At 38.2% G+C, this 10473-nt stretch overlaps 1 protein-coding gene across 1 annotated transcript in view; it reads right to left on the bottom strand.

The window, feature by feature from the left end:
- The window catches only part of tmem145 (transmembrane protein 145), a 63391-nt gene that overhangs the window by 45187 nt on the left and 7731 nt on the right, over positions 1–10473 (bottom strand). The gene's annotated exons all lie outside the window — the stretch shown is intronic.

Raw genomic sequence — 10473 nt, 5'->3', positions numbered from 1 at the left:
TAAAAATGGAAAAAATAGGCAAAGATAAAAACAAAAAAACAAAATTTGCCTTTCCCCCCCCCCCCCAATACATCTAAGGATATGTCAGTCAGCAACCCTTGGTGTGCATATGTAAATTCGTATTTTATTTATTTTGTTACTAGACAGGTTCCTGGGAAGTTCATGTTTAGGATATCTATGTGAGAATGAGACGGCTGCCTCATTTAAATTTCAAGGCAGTGGATCATTTCACCAGATACTGATCACCTCCTTCTGGCATCTTAAGAGACAGTGATGCTTTCTCACATACAAAGAAATAAAACAATCTTGTGGGTATCTAGATGCAATAAACATGAGTCAAAGTAGAAAATGAAAACATTAGTATGTTCTATGTTATTCAACCATAGGAGTGTAATGTGGTCTTATACCACAAAGTCTTGCAAATTAAAACTCCTCAATACTTTTGCTTTAAGTGAAATTTGTGTCAAAGTGTTATCCATGCAAGCATTATATTATATGGGGTGTGCTTTAAGTTTAACACCCTGTATCCTTATTTAATGTCCTTATTTTGAAGTAAGAAACTAAGAATTTTCAGTTGTCCTGTTCTGTTGACAGCAAAAGGTGCTTGTCATGCTATCTGACAGCAGAAGCTTACAAAAGCTCTGAAGAAGTGTCTACAACTCTTAAATTGTTTATCTGACAGAATTTCAAGTCTGCCCAAAAACTAGTGGCTCCAAATTGCTGTGAATACCAGTCTAGTGTATCTCGATCAAACCTGAACCACATCATTCTACATAGAACAAAAATAATATGAACCACAATTTAAAACTTTTGAAAGTTTCATTTACTTTTTGGTAACACAAAAAGGATCACTCTCAAAGTTTGTTTAGCATTAGGACTGCTTAGAAATTAGAGAAGTTTAAATATGTTGGTATCTTGTTTGCTAGTGATGGTAGGAGTGAGCGGGACATAATTAGACTGATTAGGCCCTTGTCTGCAGTAATTTAGGAATTGCTCCAGTGTGTTGTGATGAAAAAAAGATGGAAAATAAATGTTATTACTCCAGGTACAACCTTGCTTATAGTAATGAGAAATGGATCATGACTAAAAGAATGAGATCCTGAATACAAGCGGCTGCAATCAGCTTCGTCTGGAGGTTAACGAGCTCAGAGTTAGAGTCACGGTGAGGAGGTCCGCCATATGCTGGACGCCTGAGATGGAGTAACTGCTCCTCCACATCAAAAACAGTCAGTTGAGGTTGTGGAGGGTATCTGGTCAGGATGCCTCATTGACACCTGATTTTTAGAGGAACAAGATGGAGGGCCTTGTCCACTCTGGCCAGCTTCATCTCCGTCACCAGATCTTGCAGAGCTCCTCTCCATTGTGGGTTCTCATTTCAAGGGTGGTACAAGCCCCGTCCAGCTGCGTACTGTGCAGAAGTGATTTGACTGACAGTTGACTGCATTCACTTACTGGCCCATGAGTAACGTCATTGCAAATTCCAAACAATATTTATCATATACTATTGGACCAATGGACATGCCATCTGCTATCACAAAGCTGTACAGTGTGGAGGAGCGCAATTATAAAATTAATCACAAGAAGTGCGCCAGAAGCGCATGTATTAACTTTTGGAGAAGAGTACCGGTGTTTTTGCAGCCCTGCAAGCAGATCGTCTCTCTGAAGAACGAGGCAGCAATGAGGAAGAGAGAAGCGGTGCAGCTGTGGTCAGCGTTCTGTCAGCGATACAGTTTTGTGTTGCTGGTGTGAAACTCCAGAACTACATGATATTAGTTTGGTATGACATTCACTTAATTTTGTTTTTGGAATTTTTAAAAATGAAGTTCATGTTTGGATGTCGTCTTAAATCATTTGACTGCATTACCTAAATCCAAAAGGTTGCACGTTTAAAAAATAAAGTGCCAGGATACAGACATACTTATATGTATAACAAAACAAATATACGTATTTATTTTGTTATCTGAATTGTTTTTATTATATTTGGATGTGCGATGAATTTAAATAAGACAAAATAAAATATCTGGGGTTTTTTTAGTCCATCAAAACCAAAATGGAAAAAATTTCTCCATTGCTGAGTGTCACTGCAAACTTCATTGGAGAGTTGTCCACAACCGCTGCACATTCGCATCCCGCCCACATCCCCATATGCACACCCACAACAGTGAGGAACAGACCAAAATGGAGACGCCCAGAACTGGTGTTGAACCAAACTCCACATTAACTGGCTAGAGAGAATCGACAATGGAGAAACAGCTTAAGTTTCTAGACAGGAGTGACTTGGAAAGTTCCAGTTGAGGTGTGTATGACCTTTGCCCCTGCAGTCCAATTTCAGATAAGTGAGACAATGGAGGTATAACTGGGTAGTGTAACATTCTATCTGTGCATATCTCATCTGTCTCCTGCAGATTGTTGGATATATTAAAAAAACTTTTCTTGTTTATTCTGAAATTGAAAAAGAATTTAAAGAAAGCCTTTTTATTCACAGCCACACAGAAGAAACTGTAGCATATTTTTACCTCAATGATCCGCTTCCTTATTAAAGGAGAGCTTCTGGTCCACTCCTATGAACTTTGAATCTCAGAACGACCAACAAAACGCCTCCTACACCATTAGACTGCAATTACCTCCTTCCAGCGTTCTCCCCTACATAAACAAGCCCTTTAATTTCTGTGCTGAGAAATAAAGTGCAACTAGAGCAACATAACATAGCCAGCTCCGCTGCCTCCATATATCACTACAAACAGAACCGCAGCCATATTTCAGCTACTGCCAGCCAACTCCAGCGCCTGGAGCTGCTGGGTTATAAATTCAAGGGAAAAGCCGGGGACTCATGCCGACCTCGGAGCATCGTCTGTAAGGCGACGCTTAAGGCTGTAGCCATGACAGCAGAGGGAAGAACTGACCCAGAGATGAATCCCTGCAGTGAGCCGAAAGGGGTTGTCAAGGTTGAGGTGGTGGAATGGAGGAGGGGGCGGGGGTGTATCATTTAACACACCACAGGCTGGGGCTATGAAAGACGCCTTTGTTAGGGAAACAAACACAAAGAATTAGCGACAAACATCTGTCAGCCAATCAGAGGCGTTTTTCACAGGCCTGAAACATGCAAGCCCACCACCATCCAAACACAGTTAATTCATGCTCCTTTTGCCTCACTCTTCAACTCCAACATACCTTCATTTACAGCTGCCATAGAAACCTCAAAGGACATGCCTTCATCTACAACAAACATCAATTTTTATTCCGTCCTGCTCTTTTCCATTTGCGCTCAAGTGTTTTTCAACTCAATTCCTGGCGGTAGCACATGCTTCTGACAATGATGTTCAAAGCAGTAAATTAGTTTGACTTTGTTCCAATATGAGCAAATTCTCTGTGCTTTTCATACATACAAACAAGGCAAAACAGTGCCACTTGAGCGGTGAATACACACATTTATAAACTGAAAGCAGAGGAATCAACTGGTTATTATCCTCATTCATAATTAATCGCAACGGCTTAAAAAACAGCAAATCCGCGGCTAAAATCACAACTGTCTGGCTAACCTTTTCTCCATTGAAACGGACGCTTATTAATTGAAAATACTAAATTTGATATGAATTCAGTAGCCGCTGTTGAATGACAGAATTGTTTCTGTTGCTTTCAAAATGAAATGGATGGAGGCATTCACGAAAAGAGAAAGTAACATAAAACTTTGAGAAAAAAAAAATCTGTTAGAAATTTCAGTCCCTGGATGTAGTCTTTAATATGCAGCCAGAGGAGCCACTACTCTTCAAGAAAGGCTTTGAACAGGATTTTGGAACCTAGCTGCAGGGATTTGCTCCCTTTCCACTGCAGGGGCTTTAGAGAGGTCAGGTGCTGATGTCAGGCGATAAGGCCATGCTTTCAATTCGGCCTTCCACTTCCTCCCAGAAGGTATTTGATGGGGTTGAGGTCAGGTTCTGTGCACACCAGTTAAGTGTTTCTAAAACAAACTCAAGGAGCTTTCTGTTTTGGACATGGCGTTATGTACTGGGAACTGACAAAAGGAAAGGGCCCCCTCCAGTTGTTTCTTTGCTGTTGAGGATTGGATGTATAACTTTTTCCAAAGAAAACATGAGCTAAAATTATAACACAAACCAAAAAAAGAACAGTTTCCCAAATATGAGGATTTGCGAACTTTTACGTTTCACACTGTCGGTCTTAGAAAGGATGCAGTTTGATGGTGACACTAAGGCTTGAGGAAATTTTATGCACATTTATTAAGAAAGCAGAGCTGATTCTAAAAATGTTTTAAAAGGCTAAGACATTAATCCATATTTGCTGTCCTGATCAAAGCCTTGGAAAAGCTGCTCGATGTAGTTCAGGTATTTTCTGGCTCAAACAGCTCATATGAGCCGTTTTAGTTCATCTGAGCTGAGCTGTTTACATGAAATGTGAAACAACATGAAAACCCTGCATTTTTGTTAGATAACTAAGGTATAATGATTATGCTGAACTGTTTATTTATTTGTATGGGACACATCCTGCATGTTGTTCAGAGTGTGCAGCTGTCTTAAACTGGAAATGATTTTGTTATGGGTGCGTATCCCTAGAAACAGACAATGATGGTACGGTTGTAGACAAAACCAATGGCAACGCTGATTAGAAATTAAATCAGTTAACTGGGTGTGGTTTACTGATGAATGATTATAGTGCAATTTGCTACAGATTACACTGGTTTTACCTGCATAGTTTTACAAACTGTTTGACAGGATAACATAAACATGAATATAGGTCTAGAACATGAGCAGGCAGGATTCAAATTTTGGAAAATGATCCTGCTATGCACGGATGAAGGTCAGTGCTCAATATTTAATACGACTAATGTAGCCTTGAAAATATGGAGGAGAAATATTCCATTAGGGCTGTGACCAGAAGATGGTCAAAGCCATCAGTGGCATCCTCTGCTGGGGCTTGATGCCTTGTGATCCAGCATGACTCCATCTATGAGCTCTGCTGGTAATTAAGCAATGAGTACGTCCTCAGCCCTGACGGAGCTAAAAAGGGCATCACTGCTGATCAACAGAGAGGGCTAAATGAAACAGGAAGTGTGTGAAATGCAACAGGATAAATAAAATAATTTAAGCGTTGTGAGAACTATGCTGCTGTCCTTTTAGGGGTGTACATATTTCTGCTTTTATGGAAATCTTTTGTTATTAAAGAAATTACTTGCTTCACAAAAATACAGTTTACCTCATTCAGTTTATTGTGTTTTTTTTCTTCATTTGATTTTTTTTTTTATCTGTGACTTAATGAAATATTCTATAAAGGGATGATGAGAAAAAATCTATTGTTGTGATTTTTTGACATGTTTAAAGTCACTGATCACTTTTGCAAACAGAACCGAAAATATGAACCAGATACAGTTTTTACTATAAAATAAATGTTTGCTACTCAAGCCTAATTCTTGTCCTGTTTGTTATCGTTGGGGCTCCTCTGACTGTGGGTCAAAATGCATTTCTCTGGTAGATCTAAGGAGATCCTTACATCTCAGCAGTTCCAGTGTTCAGATGGCATATTTTTACACCTTTAAACATCGTTTAAAGTTAATTTGGCACATTTTTAAAAGACCATCAATAGGAGCTTAGTTTATTGTAAAGGTTCCCAACTGTTTGTCTCCAACAGTTTTCATAAGTATTTTTTAAGTGGATTTAAAGCTATAAGTCAGACTCTTTTGTAAGATCAGCCAAATTATCTTTAGAGTAGCGAGCTACAGAACACGTCATGATCCGGTTTCCTACTTTGTTGTAAATTGTTATATGACCCGAGATAAGATCCCAAAAACAAGGTTCCATGCACAAGTACCTCTGGTGGCATCGCATAAAGCAACATTTTTCTAAGTAGACCTATTTGTAAGTTTATTAATTTCCCCTCTTTATTTGAATGTCCTTAAATCAAATGTCTCCATCAAAACATGTTGGATGCAGATACATGTTTCAGTCAAAACACTGAATGGATTTCAGTAATATATGAGCACAATAACTCGCAGGGAAGGGGCATTTTGTGAAAAAATACTGCAGTAGAAAGGAACAATTAAATTCATGACCAAAGATCTTCATTGAGACAGATATAGTCTGGGTAGTTCCTCCTATTAAAGTCCCAAAGATTTTTCCTGCAGAACTGTTGCATCACCTGCTGCTTCTGCAGAAAACAATTGCCAAGGAGACAAACAGGGGTCATGGAGTTAACCTCTGGCATAAGAACATAAGGCTGGACCTTGTGCAGCTCAAATGGTTTAGTATCAATGTCAAAATGTCTCAGAAGTAGCTTTTCTTCTGCCACAGTGTGTTCAAATATTAACTATATCTTCGATTCTTGTGCATCTTGTAAACTCATGTGCCCAAATACAGAATTAGAAGAATTAGTTGGGTTTTACTCTCCAGAGTTCTTCCCCAAAATATATTTTCTGAACTTCTGCAGCAGAAACCCATCCTTCATAATGGAAGGTTGGTAGGTTATTGCTATTGTACACTGAATAATGAAAAATATACACTACTCTATGATGTCTTTAATAGCTGACATAGGAATGTTCAAAAACAAGAATGCACTAACCTGAAAAAGACAGACTTATGGAGGTCATATATCAGCTACTCAATGCAAGGATATTTAAAGCAAATAACAAAAAGTATGAATTTTATTAAATCAGTAGCTACTTTAATTGTGATTGAATAAACAGAAATATAAGTTACTATATGCAACTGCTTCTGCAGACATATTTGACAGTTATTTAGATCTCCTTTCAAGTAAAAATGTCAATCATTCTCACATCTCAGCATCATGATTGGCATTTTTTATATATATATATTTTCAGACATTATACATACAAAGCAATCAATCACTAGCACAATGAATTTAGTTAATAGATAGACAAAATAATTATAAGTTGCAGCCCTGGATAATCAAAGCTTCACATATTTGGCTTATTTGTTATAAAAGCAGACGGTTGAATCTGAGGAAGTCATGTCAAGCTTCTGTTTTATTTACTAGCTTTCAGAGCAGTTATCACAGCGGTTCTGTAATTCCACAATCGCCAACAGCTAAAATAAGCAGCAATAGTTAGCCTAGCATAGTTCAGTGTCACAGGAGAGCAGCAACAGGGAATGAGGTGTCTACTTTAATCCCTTTTTAGTCCTCCTATTTCCCCAAGGCCACTGCATTGTGATGCAGAGTCACTCAGCCACCTCACAAATTGTGCGAGTGTGTGTGTGTGTGCGTATGTACACCTCATTAATCAAGTCCTATGCCTTGATGCAGTATCTGGTCAATTCAGCATCTCCCAGCTTCTGTTTCCCTTTAATTCTTGGTTGAGTCCTCACAGTTTCCATCCTCTCATCTCCATAGATTTCTGTCTTTTTTTCCTCCTCTTTCTCCCAAGATCCATGTTTGCTTGCTAAGCCTCATTAACAATTAATTACCAGTCAGCTAGTCAAGTCACCCCTGGACCGCTGGGCCTCTCAATGATTCATTAGTCAGGGCTACACAACGTGGCACAGTATAAACACACACACACAGACAAAAACACAGAAGTTTGATGCCTTTTCTTTCAGTTGTCGGGGGTGGTGGTGTGTCGACAGACTTTTAGGGGACACATGAACGCACATACACACACACAAACACATAATAGCAAGCATATGGAAACACCTCACATGCGTGAACACATCCAGCATCACCTGTATCTAATCACAATGTCCTCATTAAAAAGAGATGAAGGAAAACTGATTGAGTCATGCATGCAAGAGGTTCATGAAAAGTACTTCAAAGTCAAACTAAAAGACTTTGTTGTGTCTTCGAAAGTTCACTTTGGGAAGAGTTCAGAACTGAAAAGTGAAATTATTTAAATCAAGCTCAAACTAAAGCCTTTCTTCTGTTCTGTGTCATTCTATTATCACCTTTAATCCTGACAAAATTCGACATTGAATAACTGTTACTTCATTAACCTTCACTCCCCTTTTCCTTTCTCCTCACAGGTTGGGAGGTGTCGACTTCAGGAAGTCGAAAGGCCCACTGAGCAGAGCAACGCTGATGAATCTGGGTGACAAACTTTTAAATTAGAAAGAGAACTTTCAAGGGCACTCGCTCATTTTCATTTATTTCCAAAGGAGTTTCCAGACACTTCTGGCCCAATCCAAAGATGGTCATTAACTGGGCAGACAAAAAAAAAATGTTTCAATGTGCCTGCAGCCAATTTCTTCACTCCGGTAATATTCAGCAGGAGTCCAGAAGTTCAAGACTGAAACAGAAATGTCTGGCCCAGGGACCACTTACTTTTATTAGTACATTTTTAAAATAAAAAAAAATAACTGCAAGTCATCTTATGAGATAGCTCCATAATCACTTTTATTTGTAATATACTCCACATATGCATTGTTTGAAATTGTTGGATTAAATTACTTTATCTTTGTTTTTCTTTCCATAGAAAGTATTCCTGGCCCTGTGCAATTATGCTGCAGTGTTCATTCTCATGGATGGATCCACTGGCTATATGTTGTCCTAAAAGAAGAAACTACTTCAGATTGAATTAAGACCTTGCCAGAGAAATTGCTCCCATTAAATGGTATACTATTTTCTTTCTGTTTCCACTGACCCAGTGATTCTGTCGACTCATTTTGGAGATATTAATACCTTTAACTATGTGAACTCTTTTGCTCTCGGAGAAAGAAAGCCTGGACCAGTACTTTTAAGTTTCAAATTGTCTTTGAATTTTGATAAATAACTGATAAAGCCATTGTTATTAATTAGGTATATGTTTTGGTGGATGCTTAGGAGTACTGAAAATACTCCTGGCCACGTCCTTCTGTATTTATCTGTCTCTTTCATTAACAGCATAATTAACAGTCATTTTTATCCCTTTAAAATAGGCTATTGCTTTGTTTTTCACGTTTTCCTTGTTTGGTAGAGTGCCTTGAGATAATAGACATTAGCTGTAAATGAGTGTCATAAATAGAATTGGCAAAAATAAATCTGAATGAATTGCAGTAACTAAGATTAAAACATGAATTAATTATTTTAAATTAAATTTTTAATGAAGAAAATGTTAAAGTAATAACTCATGATTAAGTTATATTATACTATGCACACCTAATTTATGCTCAGTATGTTTACATAGTATTTGGACTGATGTTGGAAAAAAGAAATTCTGACTGATTAGAACTTTATTAATTATTATTTGCATGCAATCTACGTAAGAAAAATAAAACCGTATTCCTGAAATAATTTAATATCTTACACCGCAACACCATAGTCTATTGACAGCCCAGGTCAACCAAAAGTCACAGAAAATCCTTACTTAAGTTAATGTTTGCCGCTGTTCACTTAAAGTATACACTTCAATGACACGGCGCCTAACAGAGTGTAGATTTACTGGCTTGCTCAGTGGTCCTTTGCTTCTGCTAAATGTTGGAGGAGGACAAAGTTAATTCACTTCCCTAATTTTCCCAGCTGGTTTCAACCCAGCGTCCTTCCTCTGCCCTTAAATCTGGTGAACCACAACCCTCTCAAAGGGATGTTTTATCAGCACGTCCACACACTGAGAGACACTTAGGCTAATTGTGAACATCAACCTGCCCACAGAAAGCGGTTGACCAGTCTTCTGCACCAGCAGCTTTGGATAGCTGTGTTTGTGCCTTACTGTAATTTCTGCAGCCAGGTAGCAATTCTTAGCAGTTCATCACTCCCAGTGTGATCATTTTCCTTGGTCAGTTTACAGTGCAGCACAAACTTTGCCTTCACTTGTGCAGACACGGATAAAGTTGCAGGGTAGAAAGACTCAAGCAGAACTTAAACTTTAAATACATTTGAGAGAAGAGAATTTAGAGGAAGACCTTGAAGCAGGAATGCAGCACTAAGGTTGATGAGGCGTTAAACTACATGGATTCACATTGCTGTGCATTCAAGACTTCAGAGGACACTTGTTTCTTAAAAGACAAATCCTCTTGAGTCTTCTTCTGTCACTTCCAAACTTTTTCAAGGATCTAAGCTCAGCTCTTAACAGAACTACCAACTGGAAACCTTGATAATACCCGACCTTTAGAAAAGGGAGACAGCTCTCTTACCCTGCAGCAAACAGGGCCAAGAGGGAGAGAAGTGGGAGAAGCAGTCGCTATAACTTTGTTTTTGTTTTTTTTGCTTCAATCCTAAGCAAAAGCTAATTTTTCAACATAGTTCAGGAGTTGCATATAAATGAACAGCTTCTGCACTTGTGATGTGACGTGTTCCTAAAATCAAATTTTATAAATAAATGCTGATTTCTGCAAAGTTATGAGTGAAGAATACAAAACATCTGTATGTCAAGAGTATTATAGTGTATATCTAGCATTAGCACAACTTTAATCTTTAAGAAAGATTTTTACTATTATTTTAATTGCAATGAAAAAAAAAATATATATATAGGGGGGGGGGGGGGGAAAAAAAATTTTTGCCGTTAAACGTTTGCCTCAGTGGATAAAAAAACTTTTTCGT

Source organism: Poecilia latipinna, unplaced genomic scaffold (assembly GCF_001443285.1).
Source record: "Poecilia latipinna isolate Pla-1442-1.1 unplaced genomic scaffold, P_latipinna-1.0 Scaffold54, whole genome shotgun sequence".
Classification (NCBI taxonomy): Eukaryota; Metazoa; Chordata; class Actinopteri; order Cyprinodontiformes; family Poeciliidae; genus Poecilia; species Poecilia latipinna.
This window is presented reverse-complemented; position numbering and strand designations above follow the sequence as displayed.